At 45.8% G+C, this 16959-nt stretch overlaps 1 protein-coding gene and 1 non-coding gene across 5 annotated transcripts in view; one reads left to right on the plus strand and one right to left on the minus strand.

Annotated features, from left to right (window-relative positions):
* Nucleotides 1-16959, plus strand: part of LOC121532159 (fibroblast growth factor 13) — a 169224-nt gene that overhangs the window by 51802 nt on the left and 100463 nt on the right. The gene's annotated exons all lie outside the window — the stretch shown is intronic.
* trnat-ugu lies at nucleotides 16532-16607 on the minus strand. Its single transcript has one exon. It is a non-coding gene; the product is annotated as a tRNA-Thr (tRNA).

Here is a 16959-nt window from a genome sequence, read left to right on the forward strand (position 1 = left end):
TGACGACTTTATCACAGACTGACTAAATGTACATGCTCCAGTTGAGAACTAAACCCACTGCTTTGATTCAGCTCCTATTAACACTTGTCCATTCCCTGACAGAATGAGGTTGTTTTGAAGAAAACTGAGTAGGTCAATTGCTACTATAGATGGCTTTCCTTTTTGAGTGACATGACAAATAGTCGTAATTTCGTCCTTTCAGCCGTTTATGAATATCGGTTGCATTTCTTCTTTTGTCTGCTGTATTTTGAAGACAGATTTTCCTTCAGGCCGTAGCTATAGTCTATTTCTAGGGCCCAGAATTGTTCTTGCAATGGTCACATGGTATATTTCAACACTATACTAGCTACAGTTTTAGCTACAGCATTTCTGTCTTTATAGTAAAAGTCACAACTCTGCTGTTTCTTTATGTGACAGTGTTTGTTACAGGGTCTTGTACAACACTGTTCTTAATGTTTCATTTATTTGCCTGCTTTCTCAGATTAATGCCACTCAGACAGCTAATCAAAAGCTGCCTGCAAGCCGATTACCAAAACACAGGAATGGGAAAGAAAGAAGGTGATTTTAAGGTTTGGGGCCCATTTGCTGCTGTGTGTCATTGTTGAGGTGGACAAGGTGCCACTGGTTGAGATCAGAGGAGTCTGGCTGTCTGTCTGGCCGGGAACCTGGTGATAGGCTGGGCCAGGCTGGACTGAGATGGACACACACATGAACACGAGCATAAACACGCACACACAGATGCATGCACACACACACACACACACACAAACACACACACTATGCCTGTGGAAAACACCATCAGCCCCAGTCAGTTGGTAGGTGGTCAGGTTATACCAGCAGCCCCTGACACCATGCAACCCACAGAGAGCATAGCTGGCCTGTTCCTCTGACACCATGCAACCCACAGAGAAGGAGCATGGCTGGCCTGTTCCTCTGACACCATGCAACCCACAGAGAGCATGGCTGGCCTGTTCCTCTGACACCATGCAACCCACAGAGAGCATGGCTGGCCTGTTCCTCTGACACCATGCAACCCACAGAGAAGGAGCATGGCTGGCCAGTTCCTCTGACACCATGCAACCCACAGAGAAGGAGCATGGCTGGCCAGTTCCTCTGACACCATGCAACCCACAGAGAGCATGGCTGGCCTGTTTCTCTGACACCATGCAACCCACAGAGAGCATGGATGGCCTGTTCCCCTGACACCATGCAACCCACAGAGAGCATGGCTGGCCTGTTCCTCTGACACAATGCAACCCACAGAGAGCATGGCTGGCCTGCTTCTCTGACACCATGCAACCCACAGAGAGCATGGCTGGCCTGTTCCCCTGACACCATGCAACCCACAGAGAGCATGGATGGCCTGTTCTCCTGACACCATGCAACCCACAGATAGCATGGTTGGCCTGTTCCCCTGACACCATGCAACCCACAGAGAAGGAGCATGGCTGGCCTGTTCCCCTGACACCATGCAACACACAGAGAAGGAGCATGGCTGGCCTGTTCCTCTGACACCATGCAACCCACAGAGAGCATGGATGGCCTGTTCCCCTGACACCATGCAACCCACAGAGAGCATGGATGGCCTGTTCCCCTGACACCATGCAACCCACAGAGAGCATGGCTGGCCTGTTCCTCTGACACAATGCAACCCACAGAGAGCATGGCTGGCCTGCTTCTCTGACACCATGCAACCCACAGAGAGCATGGCTGGCCTGTTCCCCTGACACCATGCAACCCACAGAGAGCATGGATGGCCTGTTCTCCTGACACCATGCAACCCACAGATAGCATGGCTGGCCTGTTCCCCTGACACCATGCAACCCACAGAGAAGGAGCATGGCTGGCCTGTTCCCCTGACACCATGCAACACACAGAGAAGGAGCATGGCTGGCCTGTTCCTCTGACACCATGCAACCCACAGAGAGCATGGATGGCCTGTTCCCCTGACACCATGCAACCCACAGAGAGCATGGATGGCCTGTTCCCCTGACACCATGCAACCCACATAGAGCATGGATGGCCTGTTCTCCTGACACCATGCAACCCACAGAGAAGGAGCATGGATGGCCTGTTCCCCTGACACCATGCAACCCACATAGAAGGAGCATGGATGGCCTGTTCTGCTGACACCATGCAACCCACAGAGAGCATGGATGGCCTGTTCACCTGACACCATGCAACCCACAGAGAGCACGGATGGCCTGTTCCCCTGACACCATGCAACCCACAGAGAAGGAGCATGGATTGCCTGTCCCCTGACACCATGCAACCCACAGAGAGCATGGATGGCCTGTTCCCCTGACACCATTACATTTAACATTTTAGTCGTTAAGCAGACGCTCTAATCCAGAGCGATTTACAGTTAGTGAGTGTATACATCAACAAAAAAAAATTCATACTGGCCCCCCGTGGGAATCGAACCCACAACCCTGGCGTTGCAAACGCCATGCTCTACCAACTGAGCTACATCCCTGCTGGCCATTCCCTCCCCTACCCTGGACGACGCTGGGCCAATTGTGGGTCTCCCGGTCGCGGCCGGCTACGACAGAGCCTGGATACAAACCAGGATCTCTAGTGGCACAGCTAGCACTGCGATACAGTGCCTTAGACCACTGCGCCACTCGGGAGGTCAACCCACAGAGAGCATGGATGGCCTGTTCCCCTGACACCATGCAACCCACAGAGAGCATGGATGGCCTGTTCCTCTGACACCATGCAACCCACAGAGAGCATGGCTGGCCTGCTCCCCTGACACCATGCAACCCACAGAGAAGGAGCATGGATGGCATGTTCCCCTGACACCATGCAACCCACAGAGAGCATGGATGGCCTGTTCCCCTGACACCATGCAACCCACAGAGAGCATGGATGGCCTGTTCCCCTGACACCATGCAGCCCACAGAAAGCATGGATGGCCTGTACTCCTGACACCATGCAACCCACAGATAGCATGGATGGCCTGTTCCCCTGACACCATGCAACCCACAGAGAGCATGGATGTCCTGTTCTCCTGACACCATGCAACCCACAGAGAGCATGGCTGGCCTGTTCCCCTGACACCATGCAACCCACAGAGAGCATGGATGACCTGTTCCCCTGACACCATGCAAACCACAGAGAGCATGGATGGCCTGTTTCCCTGACACCATGCAACCCACAGAGAGCATGGATGACCTGTTCCCCTGACACCATGCAAACCACAGAGAGCATGGATGGCCTGTTTCCCTGACACCATGCAACCCACAGAGAGCATGGATGTTCTGGTTTCTTACTAAGATCACACTCGGATAGCTAAAGTCATTTGGAAGGAGAGGATAGGGGAGGGGAAGAGGAGAGGGGAGGGGAGAGTCTGCCCTCTAGCTCCAGCTCTGTGTATCACTATGGTCACTGGCACCACCAGCTGGCCTGTCAACATATCTAACACACTGTCCACTAGTCCCTAACTCCTCACTACAGGTAGAGGGTTAGCATATAAGGGTCGCAGTTAGAGCTGGGATTACAGTTCAGTGGGAATCAAACAAGAATCCCTCTTCTCTCCTCCTCTTTGAAGCATGGCAACAGCAGTGGCAGTAGCATTAGCTGTGTTAGTGTGTTGGGTCTGTGTGCCATAGTGTCTAAATTGAAAAGGAGCAGTCTTGAATAGAGACATATGAGCCCCAGCTCCTCTCTCCTCCTCAGGCCAGTTCACAGCTCACACACTGAGTCATGGTGTCTCCACAGGGCCTTTCTCTTCCCAAAGGACACATTAGAGACCCCCTGAGTGCTGGTATGGAGAGCTAACCAGGCAGGAGGGACTGCATTGTGAGAGACACACACACTGACAGTCACACAAGAAACACACTCTCAGCCATGCACACATGCATGCATGCACACACACACATACACACACACACGTCTCCAGATGCCCTGAGGCCCCATGGGCAGATGGACTCCCCAGTCCTCCTAGGCTGCCAGCGCACGCTGCACCTTGCCGTGCGCTGCTCTGCTTCTCCGTTATGTAAGCACATTAAACACACAGCATGCAGCACACGTGTGTGTGTGTGTAATGAGTCGCTCCTGGAAACGTGGCCATGAAAGACAAGAAAGAGAGAGAGAATGGTGTCGCTGTAGAGGAAGGATTGAGAAGCTAGGGTTATTGTTGTTTCAAGGAGGCTCTTTGTGTTTCAGTGATGCCTTGTGCTTGGCTCTGTTTGTTCAGGGAAGGGTTTTGATATCTCTGAGATGTGATAGAGAAACTACTGTGGCCCTAATTGTCCTTGACCTGCTCTCTCTCCTTACGTTCTGTCTTTTCTCTCAGTGTGTGAGTGTTTTCCCTCTCTGTGTATCTGTGTGTGTCAGAGTAGGGCTGAAGGCATTGGGTGGATGTTACACTGATGAGGATGGAATGGTGAGGTGATGATGTCACCTCCTCTCACTCTCATGAGTGCCTCCTGGTGGGCGGCGCTAGGCTGATCTGAGGTCAGTTTCTGTGCTTTCCTGCTATTGGTTAAGGCTAGGATTGTGGGGGGGTAAAATCCTAGATCTGTGCCTTAGGACAACTTCTACCAGGAGCACTAGGCTTGCTCTCTGAAGGAGAGTGTCCCAACTGAAGGAGAGTGTCGCAACAACCATTTTCTTATCCTTTGAGGCCAGGATACACACACATACATTGGGGCTCTCATCACTTTCCAGTGAGGGAAAATGACACAAGGGTAGGTGGAACTTGGAAAGAAAATGAATAAAAACACATAGCCTACAGACATCAAGGTCAATACAGTCTGGGACTGGGAGGGCCTTTTCTTTCTCACTACTATCTGTTGGTGACCTGCTTACTCTCCACAGCATTGCAGAGCACTGGGGCATTGATTGGGACCTGGACTGTTTCAGCCATGTGTCCAGTCCAGCCTTGAGGGCCCACATTGAGAGCCAACCCCAGCGTTTATCCCATCCCATCCCACCTCCCCTTAAACATAATCACGAACCAGCAGTCCTTTGTTGTGCTGCCAGCCTGGTTCCACATTGTCCACAGGACTGGAGAGTCAATAGAAACAATGCATTCTGCTGCCAGGTGGGAGTGAGCAGAGCAGCGCCACAGTGGCTGGTGATGGCTGGCATGCCACACATGCTTCGTTTTCCATTTTATTCATTTAGCAGACGCTCTTTTCCAGAGCGAGTTACAGGAACAATTAGGTTTAAGTGCCTTGCTCAAGGGCACATCGACCGATTTTTCACCTAGTCGGCTCGGGGAATCGAACCAGCAACTTTTAGGTTACTGGCCCAATGGTCTTAACCACTAGGCCCTTGTGCCGCCCCCAATACTGAACTCTACTGGTTCATTCCACCTGGATTAGTACGGTATCCCCCACAGACCTGCCTGCTGGGTAATCAGAGGAAAACAGCCCTGACTGATCAGTCTTAATGATGTGCTCTGGCCCACTGCCACCAGTGTAGCGTTCCCATGTACCCTACCCTTCCTTATTACTCATCAGAGGTTTGCATGCGTGTGTGTGTGTGTGCATGTGTGCGTGTGTGTGTTTTATGTATGTGTGTTTCTAACCCTCTAGTGGGTGAACACATGGGAGAAACGGTTGAACAGCTGTGGGGAAACTTCCTAATAGGGGAGACTGGGGAGCAGCTGCCTGTTTAGGGAGCATTGACAATGTATTAAACTTAGTGTGAGGGACAGACAGTGTATAGTACCGTACATCTTTGAGCTCAGGTCACTCTCCTTGGTAACTAGGAGAGCTTTATATGGATTGCTTTGAGTGAGGGAGTATCCATTCGTAATACTCCAGAGAGGAACAGTATTTTCAGCCAAAGTTTCTCTGCACAGCTTGATGATGTTTTTAGGTCAAAGTCAGAGGCGTCATGCCCATAGGGGGCACAAGGGTACATGCCCCCTCAGATTTGTCCATTTATTTTTATTTTTTATGTTAAATTAATTACTAAACTTCATTTTTAACCCCAAATTGGGGTCAAACACCTTTTGTAAGATGATTGCCACAGCCCCCATTAGCCAACGCTGTGGTGCCTCCATGTACACATCTTTTCAGGGTACATCAATCTACCTGTGTGCCACATTTGGTGCATTTATTTGAAGAAAAAAGCTTTCAGAACTGTAATATTGTATTAACAACAGTGGCCATTTTGTAAGATGCCATGGCCCCCAGGGGCACAATCTGTGGTGGCTCCAAATCTTAGTCTTCTCAGGGTCTATAAATCTATCTGTGCCAAATGTGGAGCCTTTATTTTAAAATAATCATTCTGAATTGTAAAATAATGGTACTGCTGGCTTCCATTTTCAAAGATGGCTGCAACAGCCCCCAGGGGCCAAATATTTGGTGGCTCCATATCTAAATCTTTTCAGGGTCAATAAATAAAGCTCTGTGACAAATGTGGTGCCTTCATCTCCAAACAGTCCTTCTGAATTGTAAAAATAGTGTTACCATATGCAGCCATTAAAATTAATCTCTGGCACACCCAAAAGAGCCCAAATCTGGGGTGGCTCCATATCTAGGTCTTTTCAGGGTCCATAAATCTAGCTCTCTGATAAATATGGAGCCTTTATCTTAAAATAAACATTCTGAATTGTAAAATATTTGTACTGCTGGCTGCCATTTTCAAAGATGGCCAAATCCATGGCGGCTCTATCCCTAAATCTTTTCAGGGTACATAAATCTACCTCTGTGCCACATTTGGAGCCTTTATCTTAAAACAGTCCTTCTGAATTGCAAAATAGCATAACCGTCGGTGGCTATTTAGAAAAATGGCTTCCACGCCCACCAGGCGCCAAATCTGGGGTTGCTCCCAATCTAAATCTAAATATTTTCAGGGCACATAAATCTATATCTGTGCCAAATTTTGCGGATTTATCACAAAATGCACGATTGTTAAGCAGACACGACTAGAGAGACAGATCTTTGGGAACTTTTCCAGGGTACTCCCCCCCCCCTTTGAATGGTGTTGGACGTGGACGTGTGCCCCATATTGACACAACAAACAACACCATTATGTGCATTTTGTTTGGTCAGCGAAACCTCACCCCAAATGCACTATCACTAAAGTAAACACACATGCAACCACGCACAAACGCACGCGCACACACGCACGCACACACACACACAGTGCTGATGAATGATATAGTGTGGGTGTTTTGTACTGTTTTGCTGCTCCTAAGCAGTGGTGGAAAAAGTACCCAATTGTCATACTTGAGTAAAAGTAAAGATACCTTAATAGAATATTACTCAAGTAAAAGTGAAAGTCACCCAGTAAAATACTACTTGAGTAAAAGACTAAAAGTATTTGGTTTGAAATATACTTAAGTATCAAAAGTAAACGTAATTGCTAAAATATACTTCAGTTTCAAAAGTAAAAGTGTAAATAATTTCAAATTCCTTATATTAAGCAAACTAGACGGATAGCCAGGGGCACACTCCAACACTCGAAGCATTTGTGTTTAGTGTGTCCGCCACATCAGAGGCAATAGGCATGACTGGGGATGTTCTCTTGATAAGTTCTTGAATTGGACCGTTTTCCTGTCAAAGTTTTCTTGAGGAATGTAGGGAAGTAAAAGTAAAAGTTGGCAAAAATATAAATAGTAAAGTACAAATACCTCAAAAAACTCCTTAAGTAGTACTTTAAGTATTTTTACTTAAGTACGTTACACCACTGCTCCCAATTCCCATCTTTCTAGAGGCCTGTTTTTGTTTTCGTCCCTTTATGTAACCGTATCACAGCCACGCTTGTTGGGACTCTTAGGTCCGTTAGCAGCAGACAGATGGAGGAACTTTTGAACGCATGTGTTTGTACCTTGTTTACTGTATACAGCTGCGGGGTTAGCCTTAATAATCGTAATCTTTTTTTTATACCCTTTACTTCGCTTCTGTGAAAAAGGCCATTATTTGAGTCAAGATATGTTTACATTGCCAAAGCAAGTGAAATAGATAATAAACACTGAGGATATTTTTACAGAATTCTGCATGCAGAGTCTCAATTTGGTGATTGTCCCATTTTGTGAATTCTTGGTTGGTGAGCGGACCTCAGACCTCTCTCTCTCTCCCTCTCTCTCCCTCTCCCTCTCCCTCTCTCTCTCCCTCTCTCTCTCCCTCTCTCTTCCTCGGGCTCTCTCTTGCTTCCGCTGTTGAAAGTTGTTTGTGTAGCTCCGTCTGTTAGTGTTCACTTCCACCTCCTACATATTTAACCTTTGCTCGTCTTCACTCCTTCTCCTCTTTCGCCTCTCTCCTCCCTCTCTTCGCTCTGTTCTTAATGAGGTATCAGGGCAGTAAAGTCACTTTATTAAAGAGTCAGAATGTCAGGCTTTGATGGCCCATCTGGGGATGTGGTCTGCTTGGCTCAGGGCTGAGGTGGACTGGACATTTGCCTGCATAGAGTTCCTGCCAAAAACACTCTGATGAGTGGGTTAGTGCAGACAGGGAGGAGCAGGAGGAAATGGTCAGTGATTGAAGAGTGAATTGTCCAATTAGGGACTGAGATAGCAGTATGTGGGAGTGACTATGTAATAATCGTATGAGATCATTGGCTATAGGCTCTACTTTACATCCCTTCCTGTCTCTGGAAGGAATATGATTTAATATTTCCTGAATCATGCAATTAAAGTGACCATCGCTAATGCTAATGACTCTGGCTACATCCCAATCTCCCTCATTTACTCCCTCTCCTCATGATTACTAATTCATAAAGACACTGGATAGACTTGTGAGACATTGTTTTCACCAATCATTGTCCTGTCAGATCAGTAGTGGTGGATGCGAGGATGCGAGGGAGCTCAGGGAGAGGCTGGGGGACTGTTGAGGCCTATCAGACCCCGGCGGATGATAAAAGGCCCTGTGGTTTGATGGGGGCTGAGGCAGTGCCAAGCAGCTCCACATGAACTAATAGAGATAGATGGCCGTAAAATGGGCCTGTGCACTTAGCCATCCGTGGGCCCAGAGATCCGTAAGTGCACTGATGCCCGGTGACAAGACAGGATAGGATGGGACGGGCTGAAGACAAGTCACCACTGCAAACAGCACATCAAGGACAGTGGAGAGCGGGCACTCCTGGCTTTTCGTCCACCACACCATTTTGTTTAAAAGAAGAAAATAGATTTTGTTATTACTCTGCGTAAAATAATTGTTGAGACAGTGACAGTCCTTTTGTATTATATACATGTAATAATTGAATGATTGTGTCATAAATGATTACTCTACATTTTTTCTGCAGTAGTATTGTTTCATTAGTGCCTCTCATCTACATTTGCTGTTACACATTCATTTAATACGCCCATACAGTAGGTAGATCCAACATTTGACCACTAGGCACTCACCAATGACTGATTGTTTGTTCTGTTCTGTTGTGATTGTTGTGCTCTCGGAACATGTTGAGTGTTCTGTACCTCAGTTGATTGGTTTCCATTAATACGCCATCTGCCTGCTATGTGTTAGCGCTAGCTGTTAGCAGAGGCTGTTAGTGGTAGCTGTTAGTGCTAGCTGTTAGCGGAGGCTGTTAGCACTAGCTGTTAGTGGTAGCTGTAAACGGGAGGCCGTTAGCGCTAGCTGTTAGTGATGGTTGTTAGTGGTAGCTGTTAACGGTATGCTGTTAGTGCTAGCTGTTAGTGCTAGCTGTTAGAGGAGGCTGTTAGTGGTAGCTGTTAAAGGTAGGCTGTTAGAGCTAGCTGTTAGTGGTAGCTGTAAACGGGAGGCCAGTATATCTAAAAAAAATATATGCACTCACTAACTGTAAGTCGCTCTGGATAAGAGCATCTGCTAAATCACTAAAATGTCAAATGTAATGTAGCTGTAAACGGTAGGTTGTTAGTGGAGGCTGTTAGCACTAGCTGTTAGCAGAGGCTTTTAGTGGTAGCTGTTAACGGTAGGCTGTTAGCGCTACCTGTTAGCGGAGACTGTTAGTGGTAGCTGTTAACGGTAGGCTGTTAGCGCTAGCTATTAGCAAAGATTGTGTGTGGTAGCTGTTAGAGCTAGCTGTTAGCGGAGGCTGTTAGCCCTAGCTGTTAACAGTAACTGAGAGACAGACAAGATATTGTTATGTGACCTAGGAGGATATACACTCCATGTTGGCTATCATAAGTTGAATGCACCAATTTGTAAGTCGCTCTGGATAAGAGCGTCTGCTAAATGACGTAAATGTAAATGTAATGTTGTGTTGGCATCAGCATAGGACATGGCTGTATGGTATGGGCAGGGGTTGAGGGCAGTGTGTGTATGTTAAGTGCTGGTGTTAGATTAGCACCAGGTGTTTCTGTGTGTGTGGGCATACATACAGTATATGTGAGAAATAGTGTGTGTGTGTGTGTGTGTGTGTGCCTACGTGCATGATTGTGTGTGTGTGTGTGTCGACTAGATGGTGTCATCCATGTATAGTTGACTGACTGAGTGTTCCAGTTCAGTAACAGAGCAGAGCTAATGAGGAATATGGCAGAGCCAGTCAGTGCTGTGCTGATGGGTTCACTCAGAGAGACAGCTCAATCTCTGGGTAATAGAAACACTTGATTACAGATCTGCTACGGTTACTAAGAAATCACACACTTGCCCTCCACCTGCCTCTTAGTGTGGATGTGTCAGAGAGGGACAGCGGTCATGCGCGTGTGTGTCGTGCCGTGCCTCTGGTGCAGCACTTAGGTGGGTACAGTAGGTGGGCATGGGTCACAGAGGGTGAGAGAGAGAGAGAGAGAGAGAGAGAGAGAGAGAGAGAGAGAGAGAGAGAGAGAGAGAGAGAGAGAGAGAGAGAGAGAGAGAGAGAGAGAGAGAGAGAGAGAGAGAGAGAGAGAGAGAGAGAGAGAGAGAGAGAGAGAGAGAGAGAGAGAGAGAGAGAGAGAGAGAGAGAGAGAGAGAGAGAGAGAGAGAGAGAGAGAGAGAGAGAGAGAGAGAGAGAGAGAGAGAGAGAGAGAGAGAGAGAGAGAGAGAGAGGGGAGGTCTGAGGTCCGCTCACCAACCAAGAATTCACAAAATGGGACAATCACCAAATTGAGACTCTGCATGCAGAATTCTCTAAAAATATCCTCAGTGTTTATTATCTATTTCACTTGCTTTGGCAATGTAAACATATCTTTCCCATGCCAATAAAGCCCCTTAAATTGAATTGTGAGAGAGAGAAAATCCTAGACATGAAATGCTAATACAGCTGGTTTCATTCCTTAACATATCAATACCTCTTGTACACAGTGACAGATGTGAGATATGAAATCCAAGCCCTATACTGTGTCACACATTACTGTCAATCACACACACTACCATAGGGATTCAATATACAGTAGGCTTCTCTCTCTGTCACTTAACTGGCCTATTCAATATAGATCACATTATATTTCAACATCCTCCACTGTCTCATCCAGTCAGGCTGTGTTAGAGACCTAATGATTGGTTAAGCAGCTAGCGCCCTATTTGAGTAATACTGTATGCTCTCAAATCCTATTTGCTGCTGGCTGTCAGCTGTTAATTGAGCTGAATGTTATCGTTAGCATTAATCCGTTTTAGTGGTGGTGTGTGTTTGATCCCGGTCTGCTCTGGATCCTACTAGCCACGGCGCCTTTAAACCTACAAAATGGGCTTTGGGTGAGCGCTAGCTAGCGCTAATGCCTGTGTGTTCATGTGTGAATAATGTGTGTTCATGTGTATTTTTTTGTGTACATGTTAAAATAAATATGTGTGTTTGGCACCATGCTCTGTTTTCACCCATGTTGCACTGCACGTGATTAGAACCAATCCAGTTTGACCTTTGAACTCAGCTTCAAAGTGTAGCGGCCCACCGACCTGTATATCATGTACAATATCAACAACCACATAGTTCCCTAGCCATGTTGGAGACATGTGGTCGCCAGGTGCCATTGGATCACCTAGTAAACCAGCTCAGTGCACATCAGACCATTGGCGCAGCCATAGAGAGAATACAACTAAATACACCATTCCCAGTCGTTCACACCTCGTTTCACTTTGTAATCATTACCCTTTAGCAAAGCAGGTGTCAGGAGAGCTGGCCCATAGAAATTGTATTGAGCTGGAGAGATTATCCAATGTGTGACTGAGTAAATCAACTCTCCCCGTCCATACTACTGTTCATACAGGCAAAGGCTACTACTGTGCTGCCTATCCCAAATGCTATACTAGGGTTAGGTTAACCCTCCATAGTACCAGCTACAGCTAACCACAAAGATGTTGATTCCTATCTGTTCACTCCTACTAGAATGTTAGTCAGATTTGTTGATGTAGTATTAACTCAGGGATCCTGACACTCTCCAGTGAGAGAGGTATTTTAAGGAGGAGACAACAACCTTTTGATATTTACTGTTTAAGTACCTCTCCTCCCATACGACACTTTGATACTTGTGTATAATCATTTGTGTTCCATCAGCACCTCATTAGTATTCTAGCAGTGTGTCATGGTAGTGGGCCTGTGGCTATGTTCTGTCTTTAGTGTTCTAGCAGTGTGTCATAGTAGTGGGCCTGTGGCTATGTTCTGTCTTTAGTGTTCTAGCAGTGTGTCATAGTAGTGGGCCTGTGGCTATGTTCTGTCTTTAGTATTCTAGCAGTGTGTCATAGTAGTGGGCCTGTGGCTATGTTCTGTCTTTAGTATTCTAGCAGTGTGTCATAGTAGTGGGCCTGTGGCTATGTTCTGTCTTTAGTATTCTAGCAGTGTGTCATAGTAGTGGGCCTGTGGCTATGTTCTGTCTTTAGTATTCTAGCAGTGGGCCTGTGGCTATGTTCTGTCTTTAGTATTCTAGCAGTGTGTCATAGTAGTGGGCCTGTGGCTATGTTCTGTCTTTAGTATTGGTATTTCACTGCTGCATTTAGTTTGATTTGGTTCCTGGGTGTATTGTACAGTGTGAACAGTGTTATATGCAGTACTTTTTCTGAATGGCTGGCTGTGTGTGTGTGTGTGCATATCGGATTGCACTTAGCTCTGATATTCAGTGCCAAACACTCTCCTTGCACTCAGCCTCCCATCGCCCGTGAAGAGGCAGGAGCACAGTGAACGAGAGGATGACTAGAGAGGCAGTCAGCCAGGCAATGAGAGAATTGACCAATGGCGAGATCCTCCAGATGATAGTCAATGTGTTCTCCTCTCCCGGCCCGGTCCAGTCCTCAGAACGGGCACAGCAACACATCCATCCAGCAACTGAGAGGTGGATTCATCAACACGTTTGTTTCGCCCCAAATGGAGTTTCTACATTGTCTATTTTCCCTGGCATATTTTCAAGGTGGCTTCCAGCATCTGCATTACAAGGATTTAGACTTCCATTCAAAACCCATTTTTTTGCCGTTAGAGGAGATTTCTGGAAACGTAGACTATTTGTTACTATTTAGACATTTACATTTTAGCAGACGCTCTTATCCAGAGCGACTTACAGGAGCAATTAGTGTTAAGTACCTTGCTCAAGGGCACATCAACAGATTTTTCACCTAGTTGGCTCGGGGATTAGAACCAGCGACCTTTCAGTTACTGGCACAACGCTCTTGACCACTAAGCTACCTGCCGCACCACATATTTGAGAGACCTGAAGCGACATTATGAGCCTTGGATTGTGACATTGTTGTCACTTTAAACACTTTCAATCATCCACTAAAAACCACTGCGATTTTAAGCTGTTACACTTTGACTGACTGTGTGCTGAAACGTAAACTCTATAGGTTGGTTTCTCGGACACAGATTAAGCCTGGTCCTGGATTTAAAAGCTATTTCAATGGAGATTTTCTATTGAACATGCTTTATAGTCTAACAGTAGGCTTAATCTGGCTCCAGGAAACTGTCCCTTTGTGTAATAAAACACGTAACACAATCAATTCATATGTGGTTCTATTGTTGCATGGTGTCGAATCTCTCCACCCTCCCAGTCCCTCATCAGGAGTAGAGTAATGAGAGAGGCTCCCAGAGAGGCTCCCAGGACACCAGTCCTCTTATGGCTTCCTGGAAACAGAGATTAAACCAATCCAATTCAGCTAGCCTTTATGTCATGTTTTCACAACGAGGTTGCTCTGGGACACAGAAAGGCAAATGTTGGCAGAAAAATGTAGGGACGTTGAAATGTTCAATTGTTTGTTTTACGTAACCAAGTGCTGCTGACGCACTGAACTAAATATGTTGTTGCTTCATCAGGGTGAGCTTTTCTGTATTGGTTCCATCAAATTTTATGGTTTGGCTTGACAGTCACACACACACACACATGCGCACACACACACACGTGCACACACACACTTATGTTCTCACACACGTGACTCATCAAGTGGGAGTGTGTGTGCATGCGTGTGCATGTGTGTGTGAGAACAGTTGTGTGTGTGTGTGTGTGCATGCCTTTGGTGTGCATACATGCATGAGAACAGTAGTGTGTGTGTGTGTGTGTGTGTCATATACACTGAATGTACAAAACATTAAGATTAAAACATTAAGAGCTTTCCATGACAGACTGACCAGGTGAATCCAGGTGAAAGCTATGATCCCTTATTGATGTCACCTGTTAAATCCATTTCAATCAGTGTAGATGAAGGGGAGGAGACAGGTTAACTGGCTCAAATAGCAGACAAATCAGCCTGTTATCAAGCCTTCGTTAACGTTTGGAAAAAATTATGTTTGACCAGATAAAATGCTATTTTACAGTAAACAAATTGACAACAGACTTTCAGCACGCTTATAGGCAGTGGTGGAAAAAGTACTCAAAAGTCATACTTGAGTAAAATGTAAAGATACCTTAATAGAAAATAACTCAAGTAAAAGTGAAAGTCACCCAGTAAAATACTACTTGAGTAAAAATCTAAAAGTATTTGGTTTTAAATATACTTAAGTATCAAAAGTAAATGGAATTGCTCAAATGTACTTAAGTATCAAAAGTAAAAGTATTAATAATTTCAAAATCCTTATATTATGCAAACCGGACAGCACAATTTCTTTTTTTCATTTTTTTACGGATACCCAGGGGCACACTACACACTCTGACATTAATTTACAAACAAAGCATTTGTGTTGAGTGAGTCCGCCAGATCAGAGGCAGTAGGGATGACCAGGAATGTTGTCTTGATAAGTGCGTGAATTGGACCAATTTCCTGTTAAAATGTAACAAGTACTTTTGAGTGTCAGGGAAAATGTATGGAGTAAAAAGTACATTATTTTCTGTGAAGTAAAAGTTGTCAAAAATATAAATAGTAAAGTACAGATACCCCAAAAACTACTTAAGTAGTACTTTAAAGTATTTTTACTTAAGTACTTTACACCACTGCTTATAGGGAAGGACATTCAACAAGCACAGCACTGACACAAATGACTGATGATTGGCTGAGAGAAATTGATGATCAAAAAATTGTGGGGGTTGTTTTGTTAGACCTCAGTGCGGCTTTTGACATTATCGATCATAGCCTGTTGCTGGAAAAACGTATGTTTTTAAAGAGTTACCTGTCTAACAGAACACAGAGGGTGTTCTTTAATTGAAGCCTCTCCAACAAAATCCAGGTAGAATCAGTAATTCCCCAGGGCAGCTGTCTAGGCCCCTTACTTTTTTCAATCTTTACTAACAACATGCCACTGGCTTTCAGTAAAGCCAGTGTGTCTGTGTATGCGGATGACTCAACACTATACACGTCAGCTACCACAGCGACTGAAATGATAGCAACAATTAACGATGAGCTGCAGTTAGTTTCAGAATGGGTGGCAAGGACTAAGTTAGTCCTAAATATCTCAAAAACTAAAAGCATTCTATTTGGGACAAATAATTTACTAAACCCTAAACATCAACTAAATCTTGTAATGAATAATGTGGAAATTGAGCAAGTTGAGGAGACTAAATTGCTTGGAGTAACACTGGATTGTAAACTGTTGTGGTCAAAACATATAGAAACAACAGTAGCTAGGATGGGGAGAAGTATGTCTATAATAAAGCACTGCTCTACCTTCTTAACAGCACTATCAACAAGGCAGGTCCTACAGGCCCTAGTTTTGTCACACCTGGACTACTGTTCAGTCGTGTGGTCAGGTGCCACAAAGAGGGACTTAGAAAAATTGCAATTGGCTCAGAACAGGGCAGCACGGCTGGCCCTTGGATATACACAGAGAGCTAACATTAATAATATGCATGTCAATCTCTCCTGGCTCAAAGTGGAGGAGAGATTGACTTCATCACTAATTGTACTTGTGAGAGGTATTGACATGTTGAATGCACCGAGCTGTCTGTTTGAACTACTGGCACACAGCTTGGACACACATGCATACCCCACAAGACATGCCACCAGAGGTCTCTTCACAGTCCCCAAGTCAAGAACAGACTACTCCCTGTGGAATGCTTTCGACACCTTGTATTAACTCAGGGATCCTAACATTCTCCAGTAAGATAAGTATTCTAAGGAGGAGACAGCAACCTTTTGATATACACTGAATTGAGGCTGTTCTGAGTGCAAAAGGATGGTGATGGGGGGGTGCACAACTCAATTTTATCAATCTTAATGTTTTGTACACTCAGTGTATTCAGTCCCTTTATATTTACATTTTAGTCATTTAGCAGACGCTCTTATGCAGAGCGATTTACAGTTAGCGAGTGCATACATTTTCATACTGGCCCACCGTGGGAATCGAACCCACAACCCTGGCGTTACAAGCACCATGCTCTACCAACTGAGCTACACAGGGCCTTCAGCAAGTATTCCATCTCCAGAGAAGTAATGACATCTACAATAGTACTCCTTCCAGCCCTCTCCTCCTCCCCAGCCTCCTCCTCCTCCACAGCCACAGCCTCCCCAGCCCCAGCCCTAGCCTCCTCCCCAGACCCAGCCCCAGCCCCCTTCCCAGCCCCAGCCCCAGCCTCCTCCCTGCTCACTCCTAATCACAGAGTCATGATGGAGCTCACATGTGATTTAACCTGTCAGTACAACCTTTCAGAGAGAAAGAGAGAGAGACAGAAACAGAGACTGCTCATTAGTGTTTTGACTAAGTGTTTTCTCTAAAATTTCCCCTGATATATTGACAAAAACCTTTGATCTGACA

Source organism: Coregonus clupeaformis, chromosome 2, assembly GCF_020615455.1.
Source record: "Coregonus clupeaformis isolate EN_2021a chromosome 2, ASM2061545v1, whole genome shotgun sequence".
NCBI classification, from domain to species: Eukaryota; Metazoa; Chordata; class Actinopteri; order Salmoniformes; family Salmonidae; genus Coregonus; species Coregonus clupeaformis.